This window comes from Acomys russatus, unplaced genomic scaffold (genome assembly GCF_903995435.1).
Source record: "Acomys russatus unplaced genomic scaffold, mAcoRus1.1, whole genome shotgun sequence".
Taxonomy (NCBI): domain Eukaryota; kingdom Metazoa; phylum Chordata; class Mammalia; order Rodentia; family Muridae; genus Acomys; species Acomys russatus.
In genome coordinates, this window is record NW_026131865.1 from 1 (window position 1) to 18447 (window position 18447).

Genomic DNA, 18447 nt, shown 5'->3' on the forward strand with positions numbered 1-18447 from the left:
CCTCTACTTTGTCTTGTTCCCTTCCACAGTCTTAGTCGTAGAGAGGATCCCAAAGAGGAATACCTAAAGGTCACTCACTGCATCTGACCCACTGGTGTAGTTGACATATGTCGGGAGCCGAGAGACCCTGGCTGAGCTGAGAGACCCTGGTTGCGTTGAACTCCAGCTGACCCTTTCCAGCCAGCCTACACAGAAAGAACTTATCAAACATTTTGCCTGGCAACGGACAAACCGCAAACGTCGTGCCTGGCCCCAGGAGAGGGAACTTGGCCCTGAGAAAGGAACACTCAGCGTACCGTGGCTTTGTAGCCTTTCACAGGAGTCACGGTACATGAACATCTGACGTGCTGTGCTCTCTGGGAGAGGACGCGGGGCCACCTGTCTTCTCCCCCTGCCCCATACATTGTCCCGGGGTTCCTACCCCAGAAGATTCTGTACTTTCCACTCCTCCCTCCTTCCCCCACCCTTCCTGAAGCACACTTTAAAAATCATACACCTGCTTTCAGTAAATGACTCTTGATAAGACCAACCTTTCAAGAGTCGTGTCTTCTCTCCCGCCCGTTCTTATTTACAGGCCGCGACCCCCTTCGAGAACCCGAATAACTAAACCCGCGGGACGGGGACAGACATACTTGCAATGCAACTTTCTACGTACTTCCTACCCCAGTTCAAACTCTGCTAAATGAATTGGAACTAAACCAACGACCTCAGTTCAGAAGGAAACAATGCACACTGAGATACTGTCATGAACCTCTATATGTAAAATCCACTGTGGCTGGCACCCCACAGGTGCCCACTAATGATCAAAGTAGAGGGAAATTTCGCTGATATAGCAGAAAGGGCTCACAATCAATCCTTATCTGAAAAACTGTTTCATGTGGTCCATGGAAAAGTGGTTGACATTCACATAGAGATGTTAGGACAGTTGAGTTTGGAGAACTGAGCATGGAACTTGGAGAGGCACTTCTCTACTATGTCTGCCAACGTATTTTCAGCCCTGCCTGTGTAAAAGTAGATGTGACTCAGACAGATTTTGTGGAGATTTCTCATCTGGCCAAGGCAAGGTGCAAAATAACCCAGGATGGACAGGTCCTGGCTTGTTGAAAAGTTCCAATTCCTCTATGTAGTATCGTTTGAAAATATCCAAGAACATCAGTGATTATTTCCACAGTGAAGGCACATATCTTCATCTCCAGACAGCACAACTTCACACAGCCCTTTCTATGCTGGGCCCACTGCAAAGTAAATTTGGTGTTCTTCCAGCTGGAAGTAGAGGTGGAGGTCAGTGACCACCTTCAAACGCCGCCTCTGGGCATATCTATGAATGCGATTTGCTACTTGCTTCTCCCTCACAGTATCTGCTGAGCCAATTCCATCCTCTCCAGCCCATACATCCCAGAAATCCTGGTGCACATTCCTTAAGTCGAGCACTTGAAGCTTGCACCTACTGTGAAGAGATAAGAGAAAGTTTATAACGTAAACCAGGAACCAACATGTAGGCAGCTTGTACCCCACTTTTATAATGTCAGCTCCCACACAGCACTTTACACCTGCCAGGCAAGAACTCTTTTCCTGAGCTACATGGAGACATGTCCTGCTTCCATTCAAGTGGGGGCTTTCTCTTCCACATCTAGTGTCTGTAGGAGAAATGGGGAAAGGCTCCTCCTACTAGGGCTACATCTGCTCTGAGATGCCCTCCATTCCTGACTGCCATTTATATCAGCTCACAAATTGAGTAGTAGTTCCACAAACCTCCAAGTCAATGACCTCAGAATCCTCTGTACAGTTTTGCCCCATTCCCCCTGACTTCACTTGTGTCTTACCACTAGCCCAGTGATTTCCCTTCTAGCCTCCTTGGGCCTTGCTTACCTGGGATGAGCCTTCTATCACAAGAATGTCTATGCCATCCAGCACAGCTTTCAATGTCTCTACTTCAGGTGTCTTCATCAGTACACCCACAGAGAGGCAGGGAATAGGCCAGGCTGCTACCATTGCCTTCAATATCTTTGTATGTCTGCCATCAAAGGCCTCCTTGAACAGTGATGGGAAGAACTCAATGGGCAGGTTCTCCAGAGCAGAGATTTCCAAAGCATCTTTCCTCAGCAGCCCCTGCATGGCCAGCTGCACAAGTGTGGGAGGGTTGATGATGCTCTTCCTCATAGACAGTTTTTCATCAGATGGACCTGCTGAAGCCTTGAGGAGACATAGTTTCAGGCTAAGTTCTGAAAATCCCTATTTATCACACATCACAAGAATGAGAGAAAGAGAGAGTGAGACAGAGAGTGAGAAAGAGAGAGGAGAGACAGACAGACAGAGAGAGAGACAGAGACAGAAACAGAGACAGAGAGTGACAGAGAGAGAAAAAGAGATGGAGAGACAGAAACAGAGAGAGATTTTACATGTCAGCCTGGCATGTTGGCAAATTCCTGTAATCCCAGCACTCTGGGAGGCAGAGGAGGTGGTTCACTGTGTCAGCCTGATCTACAACATGAATCCAGGATTGCCAAGGCAACACAGAGAAGTCTCTCTCTCTTAGAGATTGAGTGAGTGAGTGTGTGATTTGTACAGTATTCTGCCTGCATGTGGGCCTACATGCCAGAAAAGGACACCAAATCTCACTATAGTTAGTTATGAGCCACCATGTAGTTTTGGAAACTGAACAAAAGTCCTTTGCAAGGATATCCAGCCAGGTGTGGTGGCACATGCCTTTAATCCCAGCACTCAGGAGGCAGAGGCAGGCAGATTCATGTGAGTTCAAGGCCAGCCTGTCTACAAACAGAGTCCAGGACAGCCAGAGCTGCAGGAGGAACAAAACAAACAAACAAACAAACAAAAAACAAAAACCAAGGGCTGGAGAGTTCACTCAGAAGTTAGCAACACTGGCCAGCCTGCTCTACAAAGTGAGTACAGGACATCGAAGTCAAAGCAATCCCTCTTCTTAAAAACAAAAATCTAAAAATCAAAACAAGGACCCCAAAATGAAACAAAAAACAAAAAATGCAAACAAGAACAACAACAACAAAACAAAGATTTAAATTTTTTAATGTCTTCATTGAAGTTTCCTTCATGGGGTTTGTTCCTACTACACATTTGTTCTAACATTCAGTCACATTCCCAGGTCATCCATTTCATTCTCTTAAATTTTATGTAGAGATAAGAATTCTTCATGCAGTCAACTCTACCCTGGATGTGATCCTTTGTGATCAGTACATGAATTCAAGTTTCCAGCTGTGGCTATTGTATGTTGCCTGGCTCCTAGCTTGCACACACTCATGTGTCTGTGTGTGTGTGTGTGTATGTGTGTGTATGTTAGACATTCATTGTCAAATAGAGAGGCTGAAGCAACCACATTCCTATTGCCTTGGTTTCCATCAGCCGGGACCTGGAGTTTTGGGCATTAAATCATCCTCAGAACTCTCTGTAGGCTAAAATTAAGAAAAATATTCAATTCATACAACTGCAAAGCAATACTCTATGAAATATAATTTAAGATAATACAAAGGGATTGAATTAAAAAGAAGGTCCTATGCTGGGCGTGGTGGTACACGCCTTAAAACCCAGCAGTTGGGAGGCAGAGGCAGGCAGATTGCTGTGAGTTTGAGACCAGCCTGGTCCACAAAGTGAGTCCAGGAGAGCCAAGGCTACACAAAGAAACACTGTCCCAAAAACAAAAACAAACAAACAAAAAAAAAAAAGAAGAAGATCCTAACTGAAGTTCCAGAATGACCCTAGAAATCTGGACAGAGCTGGATGAATCTAGAGTTCAAGGCCAGCCTTGCCTAGTTGAGACCCTGTCTCTAAAAACTCATGATAACAAAGAAATTAACATGTAAATTCCCATATGATGACTATTTCTCATGAAAATCAAATTATATTAAATCTAAAACTATAGATTTGGAAATGTGACTATAGCTTGATGGAGATAAGGCTACAGCATGCAAGAAGCCTCATTACAGAAGTGAGTTACTTGCCTGCTATCAACACTGGTGACAGAGCTGCTTTTCCCAACAGGATCAAGTTACAACTCTAGGCTCAAGGACTCTGGTGTTCTACTGAACCTCCTCTGAGCCTTTTATGCACATTCTTTCTTGCCCCTCCCTATGTAGCCCCACATACCTTCCTCAAGCTCCTATCTGATCAGCTCAATGAGTCTCTACCCATTTCATATTATTAAAATTTGATTTTTTTACCTACTGTAGGTTGATTGACTCAGACCTTCACATGTGAAATCAAGAACACCAAACTAGAAGTCAAGATTCTGCTGGGCATGGTGGCACTGGACTTTATTCCCAGCACATGGGAAACAAAGGCAGGCACATCTCTGTGAGTTCAAGGGCAGCATGGTCTACTAAGCAGGTTCCAGGACAGATAGGGATGCACATGGAGAGATCCTGTCTGAAAAAACAACAACAACAACAAAGATGAAACAAAACAAAAATAAAAAGAAAGTCATATTTCCATTGCTTGCTTGCTTGACTAATTTTGTATGTGTATGTACATACACTTACATAGGGTATACTTCACTGTTTGTGGATTTAGTGTCTATATATGTGTTTGTTTCAGTTTGGTTTTATTTGTGTGTGTACTTGAGTAAGTACTGAATTTTGGATCAGCCAAAGGTTACATACAAAGATTTTGTCTCAAAGCAATGACGATGACAACAACAACAAAAACCAAACACAAACCAACCAATCAACGGAATAAACAAATAAATGCACATGAATATGTCACAGATGTGAAAGGGTTGAGCTGGGTGGTGGGTATCTGTAGTCTAGCTATCATGAAGTTTAGTTGGGACCATGCCTTGAGCAAGAAGTTTGAATCAATCCGTATGAAGATGAATACTTTCTCTCAGAGTGTGAAAATCAACAGCAAAGCATAAGAGGAAAGTCAACAAACATTAAAGGTTTATTAATAAACCTGTGTAACTGAGCATGTGATGCAATCCTTTAATCTCCAGAAGCCAATGCAGAATCTCTGCATTTCAGGCCAGCATGATACACACAGTAACAATAAATTTCCTTAGCCATGCACAAGAGTTCATGCCTTCAACCCCAGTAGTCTGGAGCTTTATCTCTGTGAGGTCCTGCCCCAGTTGGTCTACAGAGAGGTTTCCAGAACATCTGCAATGAGACTGTTGCATGATATTTGATCCCAATGTGGTCCCTGTGGCTGTGAACTGTAAGAAACTGCCTTTGATTCCACTGTGATTCCTGAGATTGTGAACTGTAAAAATATGTCTTTTGTTTGGAGTAGTTGAGCCCTAACACACACATTTAATATAAGACCAGTTTGTACACAGATTTCATTTATTTTTTATTTTTTATTTTTGAGACAGGGTTTCTCTATGTTATCTTGACTGTCCTGGACTTGCTTTGTAGACCAGGCTGGCCTTAAACTCATAGCGATCTGCTTGCCTCTGCCTCCCAAGTGCTGGGATTAAAGGTGTGCACCACCACACCTGGCATACACAGGATTTTAAAAAGTTAATGCTAGGATTAAAGAAGACAGATGCTTCCCAAGTGATGGGATTAAACTGTGAACCACCACACCCAACTCACTGTAACTGTAGGATTACAAACCTTCCTACCTATGCAATCAAAATGCTGGGATTACAGGTGTGTGACTCTTCACCGGGCTTAATATTTCAAATCTCTTAACTGTGTTTTCATTCCCAAAAAGAAAACTATCCTTTTTATTTAAGAGGAAAACTTTAGTCTTGTATGTTAGTCTGAACTGAATGACCAAGATGTCTGATGACCTGTTACCTATCTTCATGAGATCAGTACCTATCTTTAAGGATCAGAGGAGCTTTAGAAGAACATCAGATTCCCTGAGCCTGGAGTTGCTGCCTGATTCAGCTGAGACTAGGAGCCCTGTCACCATGTCAGTGTTCATATCATGTAAGTCACTCACCTCCATCAGGAGGTTTCTTGTATGCTGGGCTACCCTTATCATCATCAAGATCCAGTTACATTTCCAATTTAGAATATTATTATTGGTGCAATTTGGTTTTAATGAGAAATGGTCATTTACATGGGAATTTACATGTTAGACTTTTTTGTTCTCTTGAGTTTTTAGAGATAGGGTATGAATTAAGCTAGTCTCGCCTTGAACTATAGATCCTTCCACTCTTTCCAGGTTTCTAGTTTCATTCTGGAATTCCAGTTAGTGTATTCTTTCTAATTTAGTGCATACACAACTGGTGTTCTGCTCAGGAGCTGTCTCCTGTGCCACTGTGTTTAATCCTATTCTCCACTTTCTCTTCAGAAGGTCCAGTGTATATGGTTTTACACTGAGGTCTTTGATCCATTTGAACTTTTTTTTGATGCGATAGAGTACATAAAAGTGGCACAAACATTGTGAGATAAGCTAAGCAATGACTGGTCCAATTTGAGACCCATGTCAGGAGAAGAAGCTGACACTGCATGGAGGACTAGAAATCAGAGGCCAGATGGCCCAGAGACCTAGAATAGGGCCATGAATGATCAGATTCTGTCCCTGCCAAGGGCTCTGTTGCCTGCTCTTTGATCACTTCCCCCTTGTGGGGTGCATTACCAGGCCAAAGAGGAAGAGGATGCAGGTATTCCTGGTTAGAGATGGCAGGCTGGGGTCAATTAATGCAGGGAAGGGTTTCTCTTCTCTGAGGAGGAGGGGATGGACTTCAGAGGGGAAAGAGGGAATGAGGGTAGGACTAGGAGAGACTGTGGGTTGGCTATGATTGATATGTAAAGTGAATACATTTGAAAGTAGATTTAAATTTAAAATAAAAATAAAAGGTGAAGAAGTTCCTTAAGTGTGCTAAACCTGTCATTAAAATGCAAACATTAAAAAAAAATTACAGGCTTAAAAGAGGAGAATAATTCATTTTTTCTGGGACAATTTATCCTGTCCATAGTGGTTCTCAAAAAAGTGTATACAATCAACACCAAAGGGACACAGTAGGATGTGTGTGTGTGTGTGTGTGTGTGTGTGTGTATGTGTGTAACTTTTGTTACTATACAGTAGATCCTGAGGCTGAAAGGAAATGGAGGGGATATAAACAGTTGTTGAGAAGATGGGGAGTAAATGATATAAAACAATGCTTATGAAATTCTAAAACAGAGTTTTGGTTTTGTTTTTGTTTTAAAGAAACTGAACTAACTAACACTTTTCTTTTCACACTAAGAATCACATGCCGCAAAGCATGGTGGTGTAACTTTGGTCCCAAGGATACATATTTTGGAAGAAGGGAACACTTCCAGGACGTGTTATTTGACTTTTGTGTGTTTGTGTTTGTGTTTGGAGACAGAGCCTTACTATGTAGGTCTGGCTGTCTTGGAAGTCATAATGTAGATAAGGCTGGCTACCAACTCATAGAGATTTGCCTGTCTCTTCCCAAGTCTTGGGTATTAGAAACATGCCCCAACTTTCTGGCATGGTTTGATTTCTAATTACTGGTGGGAAGGCTATTTGCCATGGTGTACTGTTGGAGGTCAGAGAAAACGATTTAGGTGACTTCTCCACCTGGGTTCCTGAAATCAAATTGGGGTCTTCAGTCTTGGAGCAAGTGTATTTAACTGTGAAGCCTTCTTGATGTCACTGGGTAAGGGAGAGCTAAAAGCCCCTTTGACACACTGAGGTTTCTACTGGTTTTTTCAAGAAAGACACCAGTGTTTTCTGCATGGAATTTGGTGTTGTTATTTGACAGATTCTAACTGTATGGAGAAAGCTGACCTGTGAGCTCTACCTGAGTTTTCATTTGGAGTGCTAAGACCACAGGCGAGATTGTTCAGGTGTTTTAATAAGACCCCTGACTACCTTCCACCCCCAGTCAGGGTCTCATGTTGCAGTGTATTAGATCCCATTGTGATCCCGGAGATTGTGAACTGGAAAAAACATGTCTTTTCTTTGGTTAGTTGAGTCCCTAATACACATTTCATCCAAATTTGGAAGATGGACGTGTTTCATTTTGAAGTGTAGGGACAACTAGAATATGTGCATCATGCTATAGATACATTTTTTGGGATTTTAATGGACAACTACTTTAAGTTCTCAGAGAAGGCCGATTCTGTAATTACACTTTTATTAGAATTTATGCCTATTAAGGGGATACCTGTAAAAATTAGGACTGACAGTGCTTCATGTCTCTAGTAACATGAAACAGCTTTTTGTGTTTTACAACCAAAAGTATACTATAGGTATACCACACAATTCTACAGGACAAGTGGCCAATACACAGAAGGGTAATACAGACCTCCAAAGACAGATTATACAGTGCTTTATCAATTAAAAATTTTTTTTTGTTTGAAGACATGGTTTCTCTGTGTAGTCTTGCTGACTGAGACTCACTTATAGACCAGGCTGGCCTTGAACTCATAGCAATCTACCTGCCTCTGCTTCCTGAATGCTGGGATTAAAGGCATGTGTAACCACACCCAGCAAATTTTAAAATGCTAATGGAAAAGTATCAACAACTCGAGAAAGGCATTAGATAATAGGAAAAAAAAAGCCCTGCTGAACTATTTCAGTCTGTATAATGTAAAGATCTGCTGACCTCAGAAGTTAAAGCAGGTTGTGTGTTACTTTGTGTAAGAGGCTTTGTCTTTGTTTCCACAGGAAAAGAAAAGCCATGGATCTCCTAAAGAGAGGTAATAGGGTAATAGCTCACCAGACAGTTTTATCATTCAGTTCAAAGTAACATATAAGACTGGTTTTCCTCTTAATAAAAGAAGACTTTTCTTTTGTTGTCATTGTTTGTTTATTTGGTTGGTTTGTTTTTTCCAAGATAGGGTCTCTCTGAACTTACCAACACTTTTCTTTTCACACTAAGAATCACATGCTACAAAGCATGGTGATGTAAGTTTGGTCCTGAGGACACATATTTTGGAAGAAGGGAACACTTTCCCACATGTTATTTGACTTTTGTGTGTTCGTGTTTGTGTGTCCATTTGCAGACAGAGTCTTACTATGTAGCTCTGCCTGTCTTGGAAGCCACAATGTTGATGAGGCTGGCCACCAACTCATAGAGATTTGCCTGGCTATGCTTCCCAAGTCTTGGGATTAAAAACATGCACCAACTTTCTGGCATGGTTTGATTTCTAATTACTGGTGGCTAGGCTATTTGCCATGGTGCACCGCTGGAGGTCAGAGGAAATCATTCAGGTGATTGTTCTCCACCTGGGTTCCTGAAATCAAATTGGGGTCTTCAGTCTTGGAGCAAGTGCATTTAACTGTGAAGCCTTCTTGATGTCACTGAGTAACAGAGAGCTAAAAGCCCCTTTGACACTCTGAAGTTTCTACTGTTTTTTTCAAGAAAGGCACCAGTGTTTTCTGCATGGAATTTGGTGTTGTTATTTGACAGATTCTAACTGTATGGAGAAAGCTGACCTGTGAGCTCTACCCAAGTTTTCATTTGGAGTGCTAAGACCACAGGCCGAGATTGTTCAGGTGTTTTAATAAGACTCCCCTGCCTACCCTCCACCCCCAGTCAGGGTCTCATGTTGCAGGTTTTAGATCCACTGTGATCTCGGAGATTGTGAACTGTAAAAACATGTCTTTTCTTTGGTGTAGTTGAGCCCTAACATACACACTTAATCCAAATTCGGAAGAGTAGGGACAACTAGAGCATGTGCTTCATGCTATAGGTACATATTTGGGATTTTAATGGGCAATTACTTTAAGTTCAGAGAAGGCTGATTCTGTAATTACATCTCTAGTAACGAAACAGTTTTTGCATCTTATAACTAAAAGCATATTATAGGTATACCACACGTTCCTACAGGACAAGTGGTCAATAAACAGAGAGGGTAATATGCTTTTTTGTTTTTTTTTGTTTTTTTTTTGTTTTGTTTTTTTTTTTTTTGTTTTTCGAGACACGGTTTCTCTTTGTAGCTTGGCCATCCGAGACTCGCTTTATACACCAGCTGGCCTTGAACTCACAGCAATCCACCTGCCTCTCCTTCCTGTGTGCTGGGATTAAAGGCATGTGCAATCACACCCAGCAATTTCTAAAATGCTAATGAAAGAGGAACAATAGGTTCAGAAAGACATTGGATAATACAAAACAACAACAACAAAATAACAACACAACAAAAAAAACCCTGCTGAAATAATTCAGTCCTGTATATTTTAAAGATCTGTTCACCTCAAAGGGAAAGCAGGTTGTGTGTTACTTTCTGTAGAGGCTTTGTTTTAGTTTTCCACAGGAAAAAGAAAAGCCATAGTTCTCCTAAAGAGAGGTAATAGGGTAAGAGTTCACCAGACAGTTTAATCATTCAGTTTCAAAGTAACATATAAGACTGGTTTTCTTCTTTAAAAAAAAGGAGACTTTTCTTTTGTTGTGGTTTGGTTGGTTGGTTGGTTGGTTGGTTGGTTGGTTCATTGATTGGTTTGGTGTTCAAGACAGGGTCTCTCCGTGTAGTCTTGACTGCCTCAAACTTGCTTTGTAGACCAGACTGGCCTCTAACTCACAGATTCTGCCTTCCTCTGCATCCCAAGTGATAGGATTAAGGTGTTTGTGTGTGTGTGTCTGTGTGTGTGTGTGTGTGACTATGCCTGGCAAAAAGAAGAGATTTATTGTTTGGTATTAAAAACACACTTAAGAGATTTGAAGCAGGGCACAATGGTGCACACCTGTAATCCCAGCTCTCAGTTTGCAGATGTGAGGGGATCTCTGTGAGTTCAAAGAAAGCCTGCTCTACCAAGCAAATCTTATAAAATCAAGGCTACATACACAGAGAGAACTTTTGTTGAGAAATGAGAGGGAGGGGTTTGAAGTGTTTTAAGTAAGTTTAGAGGGCTGTTACAGTTCGAACTTCTTTCCTAAATCTCTACAGATTTGAGTGGTTGGAGCTAAGACAAAAAATTAGAGCAGGGCAGTGACAGGCCATGTCTTTAATCCTAGCAGACACAGACAGATCCCTACAATTTAGTAGTTTTCTAATCGTACAGATACAAGGAAGAGGGCTTTGGTTGTTCCCACCTTTAATCCCAACACTTGGGAAGCATCTGTCTTTAATCCTGTGGTTAACTTTAGTAAATCCTGTCTTAGAGGAAAGGGTGTGTTAGGGCTCAACCATGCCAAACAAAAGACAGATAATCTCAGGATCACATAGAATCAAATACAGTTTTTTATAGTTCACAATCTCAGGTATCACATTGGGATCAAATATGTTGCAACAGTCCCACTGTATGGCTCTGGCTGCCCTGGAAAATGCTGTCTGTCGAGCTGCCTGGCAGACCCCAAAGAGATCTATTATGCCCAGATAAGCGAACATTTGTTTCTCATTGTGTGGATCGGCTCCAGAGATTAATTAAATCCATTGTGTGATTAAACTCAGAGATCCTGCCGTTGTGTATGGAGATCAAAGGTGTTGCAAGACCTGTTTGTTTGATTTTTATCATATCATGCTTTCCTGTTGATTTCACACTTGAGAGAAAGTATCCATCTGATCATGATGTTTTGAAACCACCCTGCTCAAGACATGGTTCACATTAAACTTCTTGATATGTAGAACTACAAATACCTACCACCCACCTCAACCTTCTCACATCTGAGACATATTCATGTGGAATTTGTGTATGTTTTCTGTTTCATTTTTATTTCATTGTTGTTGTCTTGGGACAACAATCTCACTATTTATCCATAACAGAAAGTCCACACTGAAAGAAATATAATACAGACACCAAAATCACAAACACAAATATAGCATATATAAATAATTTTACCTGGATTCACATACAAAATGGGTCAACCTTGTACCAATGGAAACTTGACTTTCCTTTTGTTATTGGTTTTGTTGTGTGTTCATTCTTTCTTGCTTTTTCCAGACAGGGTTTCTCTGTGTGTGTCCCTGGATGTCCTGGAACTTGCTTTGTAGGCTAGGCTGTTTTTGAACTCACAGAGATGTGACTGCCTTCTTCTCCTCAATTGCTGGCATTAAAGTGCCACCATGTCCAGCAGAATCTTGACTTTCTTCTTCAGTGTTTTGATTCCACACACTAAGGTCTGAGTCAATCCAACCTACAGTAGGAAAACTCAGTCTTAATTGGATTAAATGGGTGGAGACTCATTGGATCAATCAGATAGAAATCTGTGGAAGGAAGGTGGGGGCCATATGGGGAGGGGCAATGTGGGAAGGTGTATAAAAGGCTCAGAGGACCAGAAGATCACATTCCCTGAGCTTGGAGTTGCTGCCTGACCCTGCTAGGTATAGGAGTTCATATCAGGTAAGTCACTCGCCTCCACCAGGAGGCTTATTGCATGTTGTGCTAGACGTATCACCATCAAGAGCCAGTTACAATTCCAATTTAGAATTTTTAATGTGTGTATACTTGGCTTAATGAGAAATTGTCATTATATGGGACTGTACATGTTAGTTTTTTTGTTTCTTGTGTTTTCAGAGACAGGGTTTCAACTAAGCAAGGCTGGCCTTGAACTTGAGATCCTTCTGGCTCTGCCCAGGTTTCTATGCTCATTTTAGAATTTCAGTTAGGATCTTTTTTCTAATTTAATCCTTTTACAGTATCTTAAATCATGTTTCACAGAGTATGGTTTTTCAGTTGTGGGAACTCAAATTTTCTCTTAATTGTAGCCTACAGTTTTGGGGATGGCTTTATGCCAGAGCCACCAGTCACAGCTGATCATGAGACCAAGGCAGCAGGAATGGAGTACTTCAACCTGACTACTTATTCAATATTGTCTAAGATCTCCCATCTCTGCTCTCTGTCTCTCTGTCTTTCTCTCTGTCTCTGTCTCTCTGTCTCTCTGTCTCTCTGTCTCTCTCTCTCTCTCTTCTCTCTCTCTCTTCCTCTCTCTCTCTCTCTCTCTCTTCTCTCGCTCTCTCTCCTCTCCCTCCCTCCTATACAAAGCAGAAGCCAGATAGCTTATACCAACCACACCTGGAAACTCAAATTATATGATCACATTTTGGCCTTGACTAGACTGCATGAAGTAACCTTGTTTCTATGTAAAGTTAAATAAAATGAAACAGATGACTTGGGAATGTGACTAAATGTTAGAACACTTGCAGTGTGGACCCATGTCACTATACAATTGTAATGAAGACATTTATAATCTTTTTTTAGGGGTAATGTATTGAGAAAGGTTAGTCTACTTAGTGTTGGCTGTTATGGTCTCACTTTGTAGACCAGAATGGCCTTGATCTCAAATTGATCCACCTGCCTCTGCCTTCCTGTGTGCTGGGATTAATCACACACACCATGCCCAGCTCTCTTTTGCTTTCTTAAAACAAGGGTTTTCTGTGTTACCTTGTCTATCCTGGGCTCACTTTGTAGATCAGGCTGGCCTGAACACATATAGATCCACCTTCACTGCTTTCCAGAATGCAGGGACTACAATCATGCACTACTGTGCTCAGCTGACATAGAAATATTTTGCTTGATTTCCCCTAACCTAGACTAGCCTGAAATAAACTATATAGATTAGATTGACCCAGAATTCTCGTGATTCTTGTACCCAAGAGCTGGGTTACTTGGTTACTGCTAGCTGGTGTAGCATTTATGCAATATTTTAAAGCCCCTGTATTAGCAATGAATGGTGTGGAAAAGACTAATCCCAATGCTCCTCTTCACACGCATAACATGGGGAGTTGCCACAAGCATGGGTTATATATAAGATCCACTTTTGTATAGAAGGTAGCCAATTTCACTCAAGACTCCTTTGAAGGCAACACCAACACTAAATGTAAAAGTTTAAAAAATAAAACCAAACAAACTTAGGAATTTTGATGTTTTTATTTTGGTTTTTTTTTTTTGTTTTGGTTATCATTTCTTTTTTTCTTCTGAAGCTCAATTCAACATGGGGAATCCTCCTTGTAGCTACAGGACACTTTGGCTTCTTATCCAAGACTCACATTTTGCAGGTGCTATAACTTCACAGCTCGGATCCAGTTGCTTTTTGGGAAAGTTGCATGTCTCACTGAGGTTTTGCATTTCAGATATGGTCTGACTGGGTGGCCAGGTGGCCTTTAGTTTCCCCAAATTAATACAATATAGCCCAGTGCTCCCTCACTGGTCTCTTAAAGGAACAGAAGGCAGTACGTGCTGACGGGTGTCTTACATATTTCCTCAGTCTTCCCAGGATGTATCAGTATATTGAAAGAACAAAGCATAAAGGTTGGGCATGTCTCAGCACAGAGTACATTTTGAGGGCCTGGAAAGTTGTTCAGTGTCTTTTCCTGTACCAAGGGACTGGTCAAACTATATGCTCCTGAATAACCCTTCTGAGTAGGCATGAGATTCAGAGGAGCAGAGGTGGGTTCCTAGTTGGACAGTCCATCATTATTTCGTGCATATGTAGAATCTTACAAGAGAGAATACATGAGAAGATCGGTGGACGTTTGGCTTTGAGGTGAGCAGCCTGGATGATTGGGCATTCTGAGTTTTCCACTATTGCCATAGCATGGACTCTAGTCCTTTAGAGAATATGATATGTGACAAATAGAAAATTCCATATAGTAGCCTGAAACTAATGTTTCAACAGGTCCCTCGGACAGAACATCAATCAGGATGAGCGTGCACAACCCTCTCACACTCCTGCAGCTGGCCGTGCAAGGGCTGCTGAGGAATGATGCCTTGTCCATCTCTGCTCTGGAGAACCTGCCTTTGAGCTCTTCCACCGCTGTTCAAGCAGGCCTTCGATGGCAGACACACCAAGATATTGAAGGCAATGGTGGCCGCCTGGCCCTTTCCCTGCCTTCCAGTGGGGGTACTGATGAATTCTCCTGAGGTGGAGACCTTGCAAGCTGTGCTGGATGGCATAGACATTCTGCTGATGAAGAAGGGCTCATCCCAGGTAAGCAAGGCCCAAAGAGGTTAGAAGGCAAGACACAGGTGATATCAGGGTGAATGGAGTAGAACTGGGCAGAGTATTCTGATGTCCTAGGCTTGAAGGTCTGTGGAACTACTGCTGAAGTTGAGAGCTGATATAATGACAGTCAGGAAGGGAGGACAGTTCAGAGTATATGTACCCCAAGTACGGGGAGGCTTTCCCTGTCTCCCTTTGATATGGAAGAGACCAGTCCACAGACACTAAGTGGAGGGAAGCAGGACATGTCTGAAGATGTGTCTCAGACAAATAGTCCTTTCCTGGCAGGTGTGAGGGGCTATGTTGGAACTGACTTATTGTGGTAGAAACTGCGTCCATATTGGTTACTGGTTTACAATATAAAACTTCACATTTTCCCCTCACAGACGTTGTAAGCTTCAAGTGCTCGAATTAAGGAAAGTGCACCAGAATTTCTGGCATGTATGGGCTGGAAGAGAAGATGGAGCCGGGTCAGCAGAGAAAGGAAGCAAGAAGCAAGTAGTAAAACACCTTCCTAGAAATTCCCAGAAGCAGCCTTTGAAGTTGGTCACTGACCTCAGCCTCTGCAACCAGCTGGAAGGACACCAAAAGTGCTTGTTGCAGTGGGCCCAGAAGAGAAAGGGCTCTGTGCAGATGTGCTGTCTTAAGATGCAGATCTGTGACTCCCCTGCAGAGATGGTCAGGGAAGTCTTGGACATTTTCAAGCCACACTACATTGAGGAATTGGAACTACTTATATACCACGTCCTGCCCTTCCTCGGTGGCTTTGCACCTTACCTTGGCCTGATGAGAAATCTCCGCACATTGCATCTTAGTCTTGCCTATGTGAACACAGATAGGGTACCCATAGAGAAGTGTCTTAACAAGTTCCTCACTCAGTTCTCCAAGCTCAACTGCCTCCAGCATCTCTACATGAACGGCATCAACCTTTTCACTGACCACATGAAACAGTTGTGCAGGTAAGGAAGGATGGTGAGCTGTTTCTGCCATGTCAAGAAACCTTTTCTTTTGAGCATTAGTGGGCACCTGAATTGTGCCAGTTAATAACTCATTATAGTATGTAAGTGTGTATTGTTTCCACGTGTTTATTGATTTTGTATTTTCAAACATGACTACTCTGTGTAGTGTTGGATGTCCTGGACTCGCTTTGTAGACCAGGCTGACCTCAAACTCACAGCAATTTTCCTGCCTCCTTGTGCGCAGTGCTGGCACTGAAGATGTGTACCACAACACCCAGTGATTGTTTCCTCTTATTTGAACTCATTCTTTCAGTTCCCATCATTTAGCAGAGTCTGAGCTGGAGTAGGAGATGGGTCCATAGCTGCATACAAATATGTCAACTGCACAAGTGGGTCAGATGCACTGAGTGATGTTTGGGTATTCCTCTTTTGATCCATCTAAGATGATGAAGGGGAAAGGACAGAGCAGAGGGCCCTGAGCTGGGGAGGACCCACATCTGTGCTTCCTATTGGAGGTCTTTACACTGATCTCTGTAAACAGAAACCAGATTTTGCCTTGCCAATGTCTCTCTCAGCCTTTGATTTCCTTGAGAGAAGGATGATTTAAATGCAGGTTGGGACAGTCCCATATGGTTTCCTCAGTTCCAAGGGTTGGGCACTGATATCCTGAATACAGGTTGTTCTAGATAACAAGAAGCATGATCTCTGGTGGACACATGCCATGATCTTTCTGTTATCCTCTTTCTGGCAATGCCTTTCCTGGAAAGATTAGGCAAGACGTAGTTGTGTGTTTACAGAATGATTGGCAGTTGTAGATGTGTGATTTTAAGAAAAGAATTATTTATTATGATATATACAGTGCTCTGCCTACATTTATACCTGCAGGCCTGAAGAGGGCATTAGGTCACTTTATACATGGTATGAGCCACCACGTGGTTGCTGGGCATTGAACTTAGGACCTCTGGAAGAGCAGTCAGTGCTCTTGACCTCTGAGCCATCTCTCCAGTCCTAGATGTGTGTTCTAAATCATCACACTTTATAGTGCTATGCCCCAGAAACCAGTAATATGAGCAGACATGTACAATCTCTTTATCCAGTGCTCACATTCAGCATACGCATAGACTTACTGTGCATATGTGATGCCATATTTCCCATTGTCAACCTTACTGATATCCTCCCACACCATGAGCCAGAACTAATTCTTCTTCTTTCCACAGATGCCTGAAGACCCAGTTTTGAGTCCTTGTCTATGATCCTCTGCTGTCTCTCACAGTCAGATTTGAAATACTTGTCACGATGTCAGAGTCTCTGTCAACTGAAACACCTGGAATTCAGTGGTATTTTGTTATCCACGTCCCATCCCACAGGTCTCCGACTTCTCCTTGAGAATGTAGCAGACACTCTGCAGACCCTTGAGTTAGACAACTGCAGCCTGGAGGACTCTCACCTCAGTGTCCTGCTGCCTGCCCTGAGCCAGTGCTCCCAGCTCACTAGAGTCAATTTCTATGACAATCTCCTCTCCAGTGCTGCTCTGAAGGACCTTCTGCAATGCATGGCCAATCTAAACAAGCTGAGAGTAGAGCTCTACCCTGCCCCTCTAGAGTGCTATGATCACCGTGGTCATATCCTTGTACAAACATTTGACCAACAATGTCCTGGCCTACTCGACATACTCATGGCCAAAAGGCAGTCCAAGAAAATTGTCTTTGCTACAGCCATGTGCTTTAAATGTCTTCAGCGCTGTGTCTATGACAGGAAGACCAGACTTTGTCCATGTTGGCAATAATAGGAGAAGGTTGCTTCTGGATGATGAGAATTCACAATCAAGGAGAAGCACTTTCATCCATGGCTCCCAGAACATGTGATTTTAGACACAGTTTGGTGTTTCAGGACATTTGAATCCATTGTGAACCTGAGATGGTGAACTCAGTAAAATCTGTTTCTAGTTGTAAAGATGTTCAGCCCCACCCCAACACCTTTAATTCAAGACCTTTTGTTTATCATCAACATGTGGTTATGATGTGGTCAACCCTAGCACACCTCTTTAATCCAAGAAGTTTCTGTAAATAAGAGCGAAATAAAATGACCCCTAGGTCAAGAGGCAGAGCAAGAAACCAGCTGACAGCAATCCAGGTGAAAGGGCGGCACATTGTGAAAAGGGTACATAAGACTGAATGGAAAAGAAGAGGCTTTGGGCTTTTTATTCTTCTATCTGAGTTGAGTAGGAACATCAGCTGGGTGCTTTCTCTGTCTCTCTGAGCTAGCATGTTACACCCCAGCATCTGGCTTCTGAGTCTTCATTGGGAAAATAGAATGTATGGGAGTTCATTTAGAAAACATCATCTTGGCACTCCAAGGAGTGACACAACCCCACAATCAAATCTCTCCTGCTAGGGACAAACTGAGAAGCAACCAGATTTGGTAAGTCATCTGGGAAGTATTCCAGGAGAGAGTTTGGGATGGGAAATCCCATAATAATGGCTTTAGAACACTATAGAGAGTTCTTCTAGATGGCTTGAAAAGCATCAGAAAATAAAAAGGAAAATGGCCTAGGTAAAGATTGTCCCAACACCAGTCATGATTATTTTCATTTTGGTATTATTTTTCCTTCATTCTTAATAGCCATAATGGCTTTCTGTACTTGTTCAATGATAAAGTAAATTAATAAATATAAGTCTT

General features: G+C 42.3%; 1 pseudogene; it reads left to right on the top strand.

Moving 5' to 3' along the window:
• Positions 1-14511: 14511 nt before the first annotated feature.
• LOC127186601 (PRAME family member 12-like) lies at positions 14512-17554 on the top strand (annotated as a pseudogene).
• Positions 17555-18447: the final 893 nt, after the last annotated feature.